Consider the following 14,906-nt stretch of genomic DNA (forward strand, 5'->3'; position numbering starts at 1 on the left):
GAGTTGCCAGTTTGATTTCCGATTCCCCGTCACAGCACGTGCCCAGGTTGTGGGCCCGATCCCCAGTGGGGAGCATGCAGGAGGCGGCCAGTTAATGTTCTCTCTCACAGATGTTCCTATCTCTCTCTCCCTCTTCCTTCCTCTCTCTCTAAAATCAATAAAGAAAAAAAAATTAAACTGTGTTTAATTAAAAAAAAAAGATCATGTAAATAGCCCTGGTTCGGTAGCTCAGTTGGTTATAGTCTTGTCCCAATATGCCAAGGTTTTGGGTCTGATCCCCATTCAGGGCATATACAAGAAGCAACCAATGAATGTATGAATAAGTGGAACAACAAATCATTGTTTCTCTTCTCCACCCCTCCTTTCTCTTTCTAAGGAAAAAAAAACAAAAACATGTAAGTAAAATGCTTAGCAATGTGCTCTTATTGTGATCCCTATTTTTATCTACAGGGAAATGGAGATAGAGAGAGGTCAAGTGACTTGCCCAAGGGTATAGGAGAGTCAGTAGCCAATTCAAACTTCAAGATGTGTCTACTTGCCCCAGACCCCTATCCTCCTCACACCACACCCACACCAAGCCTATGGAGCAAAAGCTGATAAGGGCTGTTCTGGCGCCCAAGGATCAGGACACCTAAAAAAGGGAAGCTCTCAGTTCTGCTCCAGACCCTGCACCTAAGACCCTGGATCCATGAGCAGAGACAATGGCTTGCCAAGTTGTCGACAGACTGGCTAGGCACATACATGGGCCAGAAGGAAGGGAAAGGGAAAAAGATAGGGAAGTAGTGAACAACTTTATTTCCCCTCTTCCAGCATACCATTTGTAATCTTAGACTTACATAGTCAAACAGTAAAGACTAGTTTTATAAAGGCAAACTTAGGTTTAGTTTATCCTTCTGCCCCCTTTCCCTTGTGCCCAAACTTGCTTCATCCTAGGCACAGTGAAGGTAGGGGGCAAATAAATGTGAAAAATAAAAAGTAGGTGTGTTTCCTCACTAGACTGTAAGCTCCAAGAAGGCATGTCCACCTATCATCATATCCCAGTGCCTGGTATAATACCTGGTACATACCAGAGAGCTAATGAATATAAAATAATTAAGAAATCATAAATGTAGGAAATATATGAAAACGTAAATTAAGAAATCAAATTATATCACTTAGCCTCCTCATATTTTCTACCTGCCTCCTCAAAAGACATGTCTTAGTTCATATTTTGCCCCTGTTCCCAGCACTAGGGCTACCTAAAGTGATTTCAAAGTAGTATTGAGTTCTAGAGAAGCTTGATCACATTTACCTCTTCCTAATGTGCCTGTCTTGCTTCTCATTCTGAAGTCTTCCCTCCCTTAGCCAGTTTCTCCCCGGTATCACTCCCTTTGTGGTCTCACTGACCCTCATTTTGACACAGAAAGAGCTTGGGCTTTAAAGGCAGAAGACCCACCTTGATTACTGCTTCTGCCTCAGATAAGCCCCCTCTAAGCCTCAATTTCCTTATCTGTAAAATGGGGTTAAATTACACTACCCATCTCATGGATTATTGTGAGGATTAAAATGATAACATTTATATAAGGCACTTAAAACAGGGCCTTACACACTGCAAACACTATGTAATTGTTATTGCTATTATTATTATTATTTTCAATCCTCACTGAGGACATTTATCTATTTATCTTCAGATAAAGTGGGGGTGGGGGAAGGGAGAGAAACATCGATGTGAGAGAGACACACCGATTGGTTGCCTTCCGCATGACCTCGACCAGGGCCAGAGGAACGCGGAAGCGAGGTGCGTGCCCTTGACTGAATCAAACCCAGACTCATTGGTCCGCAGGCCAGTGCTCTAACCACTGAGCAATGGGCCAGGGCTGCTATTGCTATTATTTTTATTGAAGTAAAGCATGCTTATAAAAATGTTTTTAATTATAAAGTGTTATAAACATGTAAAAGGTTACTATTATGACTCTGTAGTGAGTAAATCTTGGGGAGGGGGATATAGTCTAATCCTGTGTTCCTTAATAATGCAGAGAACCCTTAGAGAAGCAAATTTTTTCTGACTTTTTCTTTATTGCCAGGTAGTACCTCCAAGAGAAGAAATAGCCCATCTCATGTGATCACATTACATCACAAGATATTATCTTGTTTGTTTTCACGTTTATGATCTGCCTGTCCCCCAAACTGGAATGAAAACTCTATGACAGAGGAAATTCTATCTGTATTGTTCAGAGTGTGGTACACAGTAGGTATTTTTGTTGGACCAGTGAACAAATGAATGAAGTTCTACCACAGATATGCAAAGAAGTACCAAGTCACAGAAATGTCGCCCTGAGCACCAGTACTTCAACCGAAATGGAACACTATATGGAATTATTTATTCCTGGGAAGGCCCTGCTTGTCGATGTTGGCTGCCTTAGGCTACTAAGACAAGAGGAGGAAGGATAAATGTCTATGAACAATTGAAGACCAGTACTCTACTTTTGGAACAAAGACTCAGAAAGAGCAGATGAGGCTCAAACCTTTGCAAAGAACTTTCATTTGCCCAGGAAGGCTTCCTGACTGCGTCTGATTTCCCCTGCCTGGCAGCTGAGGCTACTCTGTGCAGGTTTTAAGTCTCCAATCACAGTTGAGTGAAGGATCCCACCGCTCAAGTGGAGGTTACTAGGCACCCTGAGGCTCCCTTGGCCTTGCCAGGTGAGAATGCCCAAGGAACACATATCAGGCCCATTATTATGACTATTTATTAATAATAATATTATTAAATATTTATGAAGTACTCATGCTCTGCTCCATGGTGATCCTCCCACCACTCCCCCACCCTTCCAGCGACGCCGGGTCCCTAACCTGAGTCCCACCAGTCCTCCTGTGATCAGACAATTGTGACAGGTCGCCTTGGCCGCCTCAGCTGACCTTAAATGCCGGGAACCCAGGCGTCCGGGTTCTCCGGTGGGGCGAGAATCCATTCCTGGTCGCCACGGGGTCTGTGTATTGAACGTCCTCTATGGTCTGTACCCAACCTGGGCTCTAGGGGCAGAACCGGGAGGGGCCAGGTGCAAGCTCCCTACAGGGTCCACCTGGCGGCCGCTCCCTCGCGTCCCCGGGTCCCCGCTGGTCCGCGAACCCGCGAGGGCGCGGCCCCGGGCTCTCCAGCCCCAGGCGGGCGGCCGCGCGCTGTCCCACTCCCAGAGCTCCCCGCCGCCCGGCCCAGCATCCCGGAGCCCCAGGCCGGCGGCATTTTTCTCTTTATCATAAATATATAAATTATGCTAATTACGGGCATTGCATATTAACCAAACCCGAAACCTCCCCTGCCCGCCCCCCTCCCCCTCCGTGCAAACCCCTCCCCGCCCCGGACCCCGCTACTTACCGGAGCCGGAGCCCGAGCCCGAGCCGCCTTCGCCCTGGGTGCCCGGCGGCCACCGATTAGAGATTCATCTCACAGCTCGGGCCGGGGGGCCGGGGGCCGGGGCCGGGGCCGGGGCGGCCGCCGCCTCTAGACAAAGAAGCCAGTGCTGCTTGGCTGGGCTCGGCTCGGCCCGGGAACCGGTCGGGACCCGCCGCCGCCCCCGGGCCCCCAGCCCGAGACGGGCAGAGCCGAAAGGGACTCCGCGGGCTGCGCTGGGCGGAGGCGGGACGGCCGGGGAGCTGGTAGGGAAAGCTGGGGTGGGGGGGCGGTCAGGTATATATATTTTTCTTCTTTTTCCCCTTCCACGGCCCCCCCTTTTCCCTCCCCCTTTTTTTCCCTCCTTCTGCTACTTGGATTTTTTTAGCTGCTGCGTCATGAGCATAATTTATGCAAAGAGCTTTGCCGCATGCTGCACCGCGCTCGCCAGCCGCCGGGGGCGGGCGGGGAAGGGAGGGGATCGGGGAGCCCGGAACCAGGGGTGGGGGCGGGGAAGGGACCCTCAGCCACTAGCCGCGCCGGGAGGCCTCGGAGGCTCGCTCCCGGGACGGGAGTGGAGGGTCGGTGGGGCGGGTCACGCAGCCCCTCCAAGGGAGGTCGTTTCATTTTGGAAGGTGCGAGGGTGGAGCACGGGAGTCCGGACTGGGACCCTAAGCCACATCCCCTTAAGCCTAGGGTTGGGCGGTGACTCCCATCAGCCGCCTTTCCTTCCCTAGGTCGGTCATCTGCCCTTCTCAACGTTGAAAGTCAAGTTCATGTCCACTCCCAAGCCCCACGCCGGGACGCCACTTGGAGAAACGCGAGGGAACTCAGACATCGTTCAGCCAGCGTCGAACCTGAACCTTCGGAGCTGCTGTGCCTCACCTCCATCTCAGGGAGGGCGCGCAGGTCCTGCATGCTTCAGCCACCCCAGTGGCAGTTACGGACTGTGTTGTCTAAAGACGGCCTGACTGCATTCTTGTGAAGGAGATAAATGTAAAAAATAGACAAAATTCTGTGGAATAGAGATAAAAATAATGTCTGCTTTGGTGGTGGTAACGGTGGGGAGGGTTTGATTTGTCTAGAGGCTCTGGGAGGTAAGGAAGGGGGTAGGGATAAGAAGAAGCAGAGTTTGGGACCGAGGGAAAGCAGATGGGAGAAGAAGTTGACAAATGGAAGAAGAAGGGGTTGGGAGAACAAAGGGAAAGAGGAGTGAGGAGAGAAGAATTGGGGAGGAGGGAAGCTCTGTAAATCCAGTGAGTGTGGACCCAACATTGAGGCCAATGCCCACCTCCATTTGGTGGTCTTATGGTGAGGTAGGCATAAATGAGTTAGAAGTAGTGTGAAGAGAATGGAAGTAGAGCCCTCAGTCCTCCGCAGACTGTTCTTTAAGACCCCTGGTAGAGGGACACTGCAGAGGAGGGAAGAGGGGAAGTAGCACCTGGTGACTTCAGACCATCACACCCTTTCCAGAAAATTACTGCAGCTTGCTCACACCCAGGGACCCTGCTCACATAAGTTTCTCTCTTGAGGCCTGGCACCATCATCATTTGCCTGGCCAGCAGAACTCAGGTTCTATCAGCCTGCTGTTTTCATCTTCGATGTGAGGAGATACTGCTGATGTCAGATTTATGAGTAACTGATGGATTAGGAATCCCAACTCTCACTAGCAGTCCAGGCAAGTAATTTAACTTCTTCATTACTTAAAAAATGAAGGTAATATCTATACTCACTGCTTCACAGGGTTGAAACTTCGTAGTTTAATTATTAGCCTATATGTCAGCTTTTTGCAATTGTAAGGTATCATTACCTGTACAGGAGTTGGGATCCACTTTACTGGCCCTGTGACACTCTAATACATGTCATGGTATTATGGCTCTTGGGGGTTTTGTTTGGTCTGCAGTCCCTGTGGTCCTTTCCCTGAGACTGTAAGTTCCTCAACAGCACAGGTTGTGACTTAACTAATTTTAGTATTTCCTACCACTCTTTATAGGAAGGGGCATAGTATTGCTATTGAACGTTTTCACCATAAAGGCAGAAACTCTTAGGCTATGGTACTTGGTTTCCTGCTACACACAGATCCAATGCCTTGGATGACATGGATATCAGGGATTGTATGAAGAAAGAAATGGATGTGATCAAAGGGGTTCAGGGAGACATACATCAAAATGTTAATTGTGGCTCTAGCTGGTTTGGCTCAGCAGTTGGAGCATCTGCCCACAGACTGGAGGGACTCAGGTTTAGTTCCTGAGAATCGAACATGCCTGGGTTGCGGATTCGATCCCTGGCCCTGTCAGGGTCTTGCAGGGGGCAACCAATCAATATGTGTTTCTCTTACATAGATGTTTCTCTCTCTCTCTTCCTCCTTTCCTCCCTTCCTCTCTTTCTAGAATTCAGTGGAAAAATATCCTCAGGTGAGGATTAACAACAACAAAAAAACCCAAAATGTTAATTGTGGTTTTCTTTGGGAAAAGGAAACCTTTAATTTATATTGTATACATTTCTGGGTTGCTTGAATATTACTTCTATGTTTAATTTATTATTATTATTATTATTATTATTTGGTACGTGCCCCTAGCGGAAACCGAACTCGGGACTCTCTGGTCCGCAGGCCGAGGCTCCAACCGCTGAGCCAAACTGGCCAGGGCATATTTAATTTTTTAATTGGGGTATGACATGCACACAGTAAAGTGCACAAATTGTAAATGTACACCTTGATGAATTTTTATATTATATATGTAATCATCACCCACAACAAGATCCAAAACATTTCCAACACCTGAGAAGGCTCCCTTGTGCTCCTTGAGAGTTGACAAGCTCCCAGTGACTCCTATTCCAATTTTGATCATCACAGATTAGTAGTGTTGCTTGTTCTTAAACTTCATGTAAACGGACTCAGACAGTATGTACTCTTTTGTGTTTGGCTTCTGTCACTCACAGATGTTTTTTGGATTCATCCATGTTGTTGGGTCTAGCAGTATTTATTTTTATTGCTATGTATATTTTATTGCATAATTATACTACAGTTTATCCATTCTACTTCTGATGGGCATTTGGGTTGTTACTGTTTTCATCTTTTATGGATAAAACTGCTATGAACGCCCTGGTCAGTTTGGCTCAGTGGTTGAGCGTCGACCTGTGGACCAGAGAGTCCTGGGTTCGGTTCCCGCTAGGGGCACGTACCACAAATAACAAACAAACAAAAACTGCTATGAACATTCTTATACAAGTCTTTTGGTAAATATATGCACTTATTTCTCCTGAGTAAATACTGAGGAGTGGACTTGATAGTTTTGGGGTTTATGTTTAACTTTTGTAGACACTGCTAAATAGTTTTCCAAAATGTATGAACCAATTTATGTCCTTTAGTAATGTATGAGAGTTCTAGTTGTTCCACATCCTCATCAACACTTGCAATACAGTCTTTTTTATGTGTGTGCAAGATTGCAATATACCCTTTTTGGAATAGTTGTGTGTGTGTGTGTGTGTGTATTCTTTTTATCCTCACCCAAGGACATTTTTGCATTTTTATCTTCAGATAGAGGAGGGAGAGAGGGAGGAAGAGAGAGAAACATCCATGTGAAAGGGACACATCGAGTGGTTGCCACCCACACGACCCCAACAGTGACTGGGGACAAACTGCAACCAGAGGTATGTGTCCTTAGCAGGAACCGAACCCAGGTCTCTCTTGACCATGGGCTGACACTCTAACTGCTGAGCCAAACCAGCCAGGGCTGGAATAGTATACATTTTATAATTAGAAAAAAGTCAACAATATAAATATTTCCATGGGCAGGTGGGAGATGTCATTCACTAGTGGCTTTCTTCTGCTTCTCATGCCAAATAAAACTCTTCAGCAGTATCCTCAACCCAGCACAATTTCTCTGGACCACAGGCCGACGCTCTAACCACTGAGCCAAACTGGCCAGGGCACAATTTCTTTTTCTCCTCATTCCCACCTCCCATGGTTTTTGAGCCTACATTTATTCAACAAATATAAATTATCTACCATGTGCCAGATATTGGGCTGGCTGCTAAGTGTGCAGTAGAATTTATAGTCTGCTGGGATAATAGACATTAAACAAAAAATAAACACGTAAATATATCATAAAAATGATAATTAAGAAAACAAGCCCTGGCCGGTTTGGTTCAGCAGTTGGAAGTGTTGGCCTGTGGAACAGAGAGTCCTAGGTTCGGTTCCCGCCAGAGGCATGTACCAAAAAGAAAGAAAGAAAAAGAAAACAAGAAGGTGATAGGAGAGTGATGAACACTGGGCAAGGAGGACCTCTCTGAGGAAGTCATGCATATATAGGGCAAAGTTTGAAAGAATAAGCAGGAGGCTGAAGGAACAGCAGAAGAAGCAAGGAGACAGGAAAGAACTTAGTGTTGAAAAAACAGAGGCTGGTACAATGTGGCTGGAACACAGCAAGTAACAACACAAAATGAGGTTGGAAAGATAGGCAGGGACCAGATCAGGTGCGCCTGGCTATATATACCCCTAATCTTTCTATTTAATTGGGTCCCTTTCTTTACAAACTATTTAAAGATTTACCTCCTCCAAGAAGCCTTCTAGAATAATACATTGTTCTAATTAATATTATCATTTTAATTACATCATTGTTTCAATAAATTAATTATGTAAGTTGTCGTTTATAGGCCATTCATTCTGTTTTCCGGAGAATATATTGGTTTACCCCACAGATGTGGGACAGAGCCTTCTGTTTCCACTTTTGCCTGATCTCCAGGCACCCAGCTTATCAAGGATGCTCTGTTGACAGTAAGTGACTGGTGGCACATACTTTATTCCTAGAAAACTCTAGGAATGTAAACTGATAATCCCTGGGGTCCTTACTTCCCTGGCTGAAGAACTGACCCAGTTCCAAGTCTTCAAAACTTGTCGTGGAGCAACCAAATTTCCCTCCGCTCTGTGCATATTTTCCAAACACCTTCCTTATCTCTATAATTAATCTTGCCCCTCCTCCACTCCAGTAATCGGACTAAAGGCATCGCTGCTGTTGCTAAGGGACTGAGGCTTGGGCAGGTGGGAGTGAGCTGAAGGATGATGCAGCAGGGAGTCAGTCAGTCAGGTTGGTCAGCAGGAAAAAAACCTCTCAGCTGTGAGCAGAGGAAAGAGAGCAATGCACTTCTACGTGCTTCTCCAGCCTGCTTCCTTTACCCCTGTGTGTTCGTTATCTGCTTGTTCTCTCTGAAAGCTTTTAGAATTAAACAACAACAATCTCTGGTGACTTAAATGTTATAATATTATGGCTTGTTGTGGTTAGTCAGTTTTCATAAAACAAGGAAGCTGTAGTCCATCTTGACTGGTTATACCAAAGTCTTTGTGAGGAGAATGGACCATGAAGGAGAAAGTCCCTGAGTGCTGTTAACAATCCAGGGATATTTTAAGGTGAGAAGCAGAGAGAGTTTTTGAAAACTTGTATGTGACAGGAAGCATGGCTGTTCATGCTCCATTATTTTTACAGACCTCCCACCCTGAAATGCATATATTTTATTGTATTTACTTTAATTTTGGCAATGATGTAAAACTGCCACTCTGACAGAGCGCCCTACCAGCTCAAAGGGTAAATACGGTTTTCTTTTCATAATTTTTGTACAGTAACAAGGTGAGGAACATTTTAGCTCATAAATTATTTACCAAACTTCACAGGCATAATAGGCTGTGTGCATATTCATCAGGCTATCATCCATTATTCATAAGAAATTCACTTCAACTGTTAGAAGAAAATGAGGTTGTTGATTGAAATGCTGAAGAAAAGTAGGCTTTTGTCTTCTCCCCTCCTTCCTCCCATCTGAGTTGGTCTGGAAGTTTCCATTAAAGAATGATATTGTAGGGAAAAAATTATTCCTGACATGCAGATGTGTAGATAAGAGGGAAAGAAAGCTTGGAGTAGGAAATAAATTGGCAGAATCAACCACCATCCATTTAACTTGGCTAAAGGCCCCTGACTACTGTTTCCACAGAGATTGTGCCCAGGAAGTGGCCAAAGGAGGTCCCCTTTCTTTCAACAAAGGGCACCTTCAGCAAATATGATAGAGTTAATACTTATATTAACTAATATACAGGTTGCATTCTACAGCTAAGGAAGTATCATCTATCTTCTTATTTGACCTTCACAAGTCTGTGAGGTAGGAATTAGTTTCAGGATGAGAAAACTGAGGGTCAGAGAGGTTAAATGACTTGTCTAAGGACAAACAGCTGGTGAGGAACAAAACAGGCCAAGAACCTAAATTTTCTTACACATTCCATGTTCTTCATATTCTTTCTTCCTAAGTCCTATGGATAACAAAAACCCACCATTCCCAAGATAGAAGCATTTCACAATGTTTTCCATGGACTATTGATTTTATTGTTTTTCCACCCAAGTGTCAGCATTTTCCTCCATCTTAAGGGTTACCTCTTTCTGGTATATTTGGAGAAGTAGAATGGGAAACAAGGTTTGCCTCATCTCATGCCTGTCCCCCAAGTCTTCTGCTTGACTGGCTGGTTCATTCTGTCCTGGGACACTCACTTGGCTGCTAGCCACAGCCTAGAACTCCTGGTGTGGTTCCTCATGCCTGTCCCCCAAGTCTTCTGCTTGACTGGCTGGTTCATTCTGTCCTGGGCCACTCACTTGGCTGCTAGCCACAGCCTAGAACTCCTGGTGTGGTTCCTCTGAATAAAATGCAACTAGATTCACAGTGGGGCACAGATGTGAATTCTCTCTAACATGACTACACAAGGTTATACTTGACTGAAGGGTTGGGGGAAAATGAAAAAGAATTCCAGTGCATATGGAAAAACATTAAAACTTTGGTTTTTAACTTTCTCTACAATCCAAGTGTAAAATAACTAAGAGTCCAGTCTTTATTATTTATTTATTTTTTTGGTACGTGCCCCTAGCGGGAACTGAACCCGGGACTCTGTGGTCAGCAGGCTGATGCTCCAACTGCTGAGCCAAACCAGCCAGGGCTGTTTAGTCTTTATTAAGGAGTCAGGTCCTTTCATGGATATACCCCAGACCCAACCTGGCTCCCTATTCTCAGGTCTGCTCCCTCCCTAGGGACTCCTCCTTCAAACCACTCCGTTCTGGGAAGCCCCATGTCTGTCCTCCTTCTGGTTCCTTAGCTATCCCCAGAAGTACATTTTCCCAAATCTGACATATTCAGTCTGGAACAGGTGAGTGTGTGGAAGTGGAAACAGGGATAAGGCACCAAAGTGCGTCCCAGTGAGCTTTGGCACACAGCCCATCCAGCAAAATTGTCTAGGGGAGGCTGGCACCCCAAGTCCAGACCCCTTCCAGTCTTCTGAGATGCAAATGAGGTTGTATTCTTCTAAGTGCCCTTTGGAAAGTATGTAACCTTTGGCGCACACACACACACCCCTGGAAGAATAAAATTAAATCTCAACCCGTAAACCAACAATTGTTGTGTATGTTGGGAGAGACAGAGAAAGAAATATCCATCAGTTGCCCCCCTGGTGATCAGGGATCAAACCTGTAACCTAGGTATGTGCCCTGACTTGGAATCAAACTTGCAATCTTTTGGTATATGAGACGATGTGCCAACCAACTGAACCATTACTTAGCGTTTTAAAAAATTACTAAATGAGGCCGGTTTGGCTCAGCGATTAGAGTGTCAGCCCACAGACCAAAGGGTTGTGGGTTTGATTCCGGTCAAGGGCATGTACCTTGGTTGCAGGTTCAATCCCTGGTCTGAGTCGGGGTCATAAGGGAGGCAACCAATCGATGTCTCTCTCCCACATCAATGTTTCTCTCTCTCTCCCCCTTCCTTCCTCCCACTCTCTCTAAATAAATAAATAGCCCTGGCCAGTTTGGCTAAGCGGTTAGAGCATCGGCCTGCGGTTCCGAGAGACCGGGGTTCAGTTTCCGCTAAGGGCATGTACCTCAGTTGCAGTTTGTCCCCGGCCCTGGTTGGTCATGCGGGTGGCAGCCACTTGATGTGTCCCTTTCACGTCAATGTTTCTCTCTCTCTCTCTCTCTCTCTTCCTCCCACTCCATCTGAACAAAAAATGAAAAAGTGTCCTCGGGTGAGGAAATAAAATAAAAATAAATAAATAAATTGCCCTGGCCTGTTTGGCTCAGCAGTTAGAGCATCAGCCTGTGGACCAGAGAGGCCCAGGTTATGTTCCCGCTAAGGGCACGTTCCTCAGTTGCAGTTTGTCCCTGGCCCTGGTTGGGGTCGTGTGGGTGGCAACCACTCGATGTGTCTCTCTCACATCGATGCTTCTCTCTCTCTCCCCACCTCTCTCTCTCCTTCCCACTCTATCTGAAGATAAATGCAGAAATGTCCTCCGATAAGGATTAAAAAAAAAATCAATGGAAAAATATCCTCAGGTTAGGATCAACAAAACAAAACAAAAATGATTCTGATACAGTGATGCAGGTGATTTGGGATTTCATAGTGGAAAAAACTAATCAAAACCCCAAAAGAAGAGACACTGTCTTCGGATCTACTAGGCTGCCCAGCTACTGTGGAGTTAGCCCTGCACACTATTAGGCAGAGCAATGTTAGTGCCTCTCCTACAAAGGCTTGCCAGAAATAAGCAAGGAGGGGTCCATTTCTGAGTCATATATCTTGTAGTCCTTGTTCCCCTAGTTATACAAAGACCAACCAAAGCTTTGAAAAGGCAGCTTCAAAGAACCTGATTGGATTATTTTCTTTTCCCCTCATCTGCCCCCTGCTCCCCATCATCAGAGCCTGATTGGATTATTTTGCAAACCTTCACTTTACCAATCTGGGTTAGGAAATAGGTGTTTTTTTTTTTTTCTAGTTACATAAGTGAAGAGCACACACACAGTACACATTCAATAAAGGTACATAAAAAGCTCTAATCAGCCCTGGCCAGTTTTGCTCAGTGGTTGGAGTGTTGGACTGCAGACTGAAGGGTAGAGGGTTCGATTCCAGTCTAGGGCACATACCTTGGTTGCAGGTTTTATCCCTGGCCCTGGTTGGGGTCATGTGGGAGGCAACCAATCCATGTGTCTCTCTCACATAGATGTTTCTCTCTCTCTCTCCCTCCCTCCTTTCCACTCTTTCTAAAAAAAGAGAAAAAAAAAGCTCTAATCAACCCAGCTGGTGTGGCTCAGTAGTTGAGCACAAACCAATACACCAAGACGTCGCTGGTTCAGTTCCTGGTCAGGGCACATGCCAGGGTTGCAGGCGTGTTTCCCAGTAGGGGGCGTGCAAGAGGCAGCTGATTGATGTTCCTTTCTCATCAATGTTTCTATCTTTCCCTCTTCCTTCCTCTTTCTAAAAATCAGTAAAAATGTATCTATTTTAAACAGCTCTAATCAGTCTTATTAACTGGGATTAGGGGACCCAGCAGGAAGAGGCACCATTGTTCTCTGAGCCCTCAGAGCACAGCTTACTCACCTCTTCTATAGCATTTACCGAGTTCTGCTGTAATTTTCCTTTCAGCACATGTCTTGCCCAACCACATTAAAAGAGTTCATCAGCCATCATCCTTGGCTTTTTTCTCTTCTTCGACCCCACACTATTTTTTTTTTTTTTATCCTCACCCGAGGATATTTTTCCTTTTTTGTTCTGGTAGAGTGGGAGGGAGAGACAGGAACAGAGAGATAGAGAGAGAAACATCGATGTGAAAGGGACACATCAAGTGGCTGCCACCCGCACGACCAACCAGGGCCGGGGACAAACTGCAACCGAGGTACGTGCCCTTAGCGGGAACCTAACCCGGGCCTCTCGGGACCGCAGGTCGACGCTCTAACCGCTGAGCCAAACTGGCCAGGGTTTTTTTTTTTTTTTTTTAATCCTCACTGAGGACATTTTTGCATGTATCTTAAGATAGAGTGGGAGGGAGAGAGGGGGGAAGAGAGAGAGAGAAACATCAATGTAAGAGAGATATATCCAGTGGTTGCCATCCACACGACCCCAACCGGGGCCGGGACAAACTGCAACTGAGGTATGTGTCCTTAGTGGGAACCAAACCTGGGACTCTCCGGTCCGCAGGCCGATGTTCTAACTGCTGAACCAAACTGGCCAGGGCTTAAAACACTTTTATTGAGGTGTAACTAACATACAATAAACTGCACGTTTCAAATGTACAATTTTGTAAGTTTTGACATGTACACACCCATGAAACCTTCAAAATCAAGATAATGAACATATTCATCACCCCCTCAAATTTCCTAGTGTCCATCTCTCCCTCCTGTTCCTTCCTCTCCCTTTACACTGGCAATTACCAATCTGTTATCACTGTAGATTAGTTTGTATTTTCCAAATTTGTATATAAATGAAAACTTACACTATGCACTCTTTATAAAAAATTTGATTTCTTTTACTCACCATAATTGAGGTTATTCATGTTGTATGAATTTGTGGTTCATGCCTTATATTTTAAAAACCCTCACCTGAGAATATGTTTATTGATTTTTTTAGAGATAGGGAAAGGAGAGAGAGAGAGGGAGAAATATTGATTAGTTGCCTCTTGTACTTGCCCTGACTGGGGATGGAACCCACAACCTAGGTATGTTCCCTGACTGGGAATTAAACCCTAAACCTTTCGGTGTACAGGATGGTGCTCCCACCGACTGAGCCACATCAGCCAGGGCCATAGTTCATTCCTTTTGATTGTATGGCACTACCACAATTTATTTATCCATTGACCTGTTGATGGATATGTGGGTTGTTTCTAAGTTTTTGACTATTACAAATAAAGCTGTTATAAATATCCATGTATAAGTCTCTGTGTGTCACTTGAAACTAATACAAAATAATACTGAGTGTAAACTATAATCGAAACATTTTTAAAAAAGTCTGTGTGTGCCCATATGCTTTCATTTCTGTTGGGTTAATAGGAATAAAATGACTGGATCATATGGTATGTATATGTTTAACTTTTAAAGACCCTGCCATACTTTTTTTCAAAGTGATTTTGTACCATTTTATACTCTTACCAGCAGTGTATAAGAATTTTAGTAACTCCACATCCTCACCAACACTTGAAATGGCTAGTCTTTTTCACATCAGGCATTTAAATAGGTGTGCTGACATTGTTTAACTTTTTGAATTGGTAAGCATCCACATGGTTCAAAAAATTTTTTTAATTAAAAGTATATAATGAGCCCTGGCCAGTTTGGCTCAGCAGTTAGAGCGTCTGCCTGCGAACCAGAGAGTCCTGGGTTGGGTTCCCGCTAAGGGCACGTACCTCGGTTGCAGTTTGTCCCTGGCTCCGGTTGGGGTCATGTGGGTGGCAACCATTTGATGTGTCTCTCTCATATCTATGTTTCTCTCTCTTTCTTCCCTCCTCTCTCCTTCTCACTCTATCTGAAGATAAATGCAAAAAAATTTCCTCGGGTGAGGATAAGAAAAAAACAACAACACAAGAAGTATATAAAGAGCCCGGCCGGTGTGGCTCAGTGGTTGAGCATTGACCAAGAGGTCGCAGGTTCGATTCCCGGTCAGGGCACATCCCCAGGTTGTGGGCCCAATCCCTAATGGGGTGCATGCAGGAGGTAGCCAATTGATGTTCTCTCTTATCCATGTTTCTGTCTCTCTC

This window comes from Molossus molossus, unplaced genomic scaffold (assembly GCF_014108415.1).
Source record: "Molossus molossus isolate mMolMol1 unplaced genomic scaffold, mMolMol1.p scaffold_m16_p_10, whole genome shotgun sequence".
Classification (NCBI taxonomy): domain Eukaryota; kingdom Metazoa; phylum Chordata; class Mammalia; order Chiroptera; family Molossidae; genus Molossus; species Molossus molossus.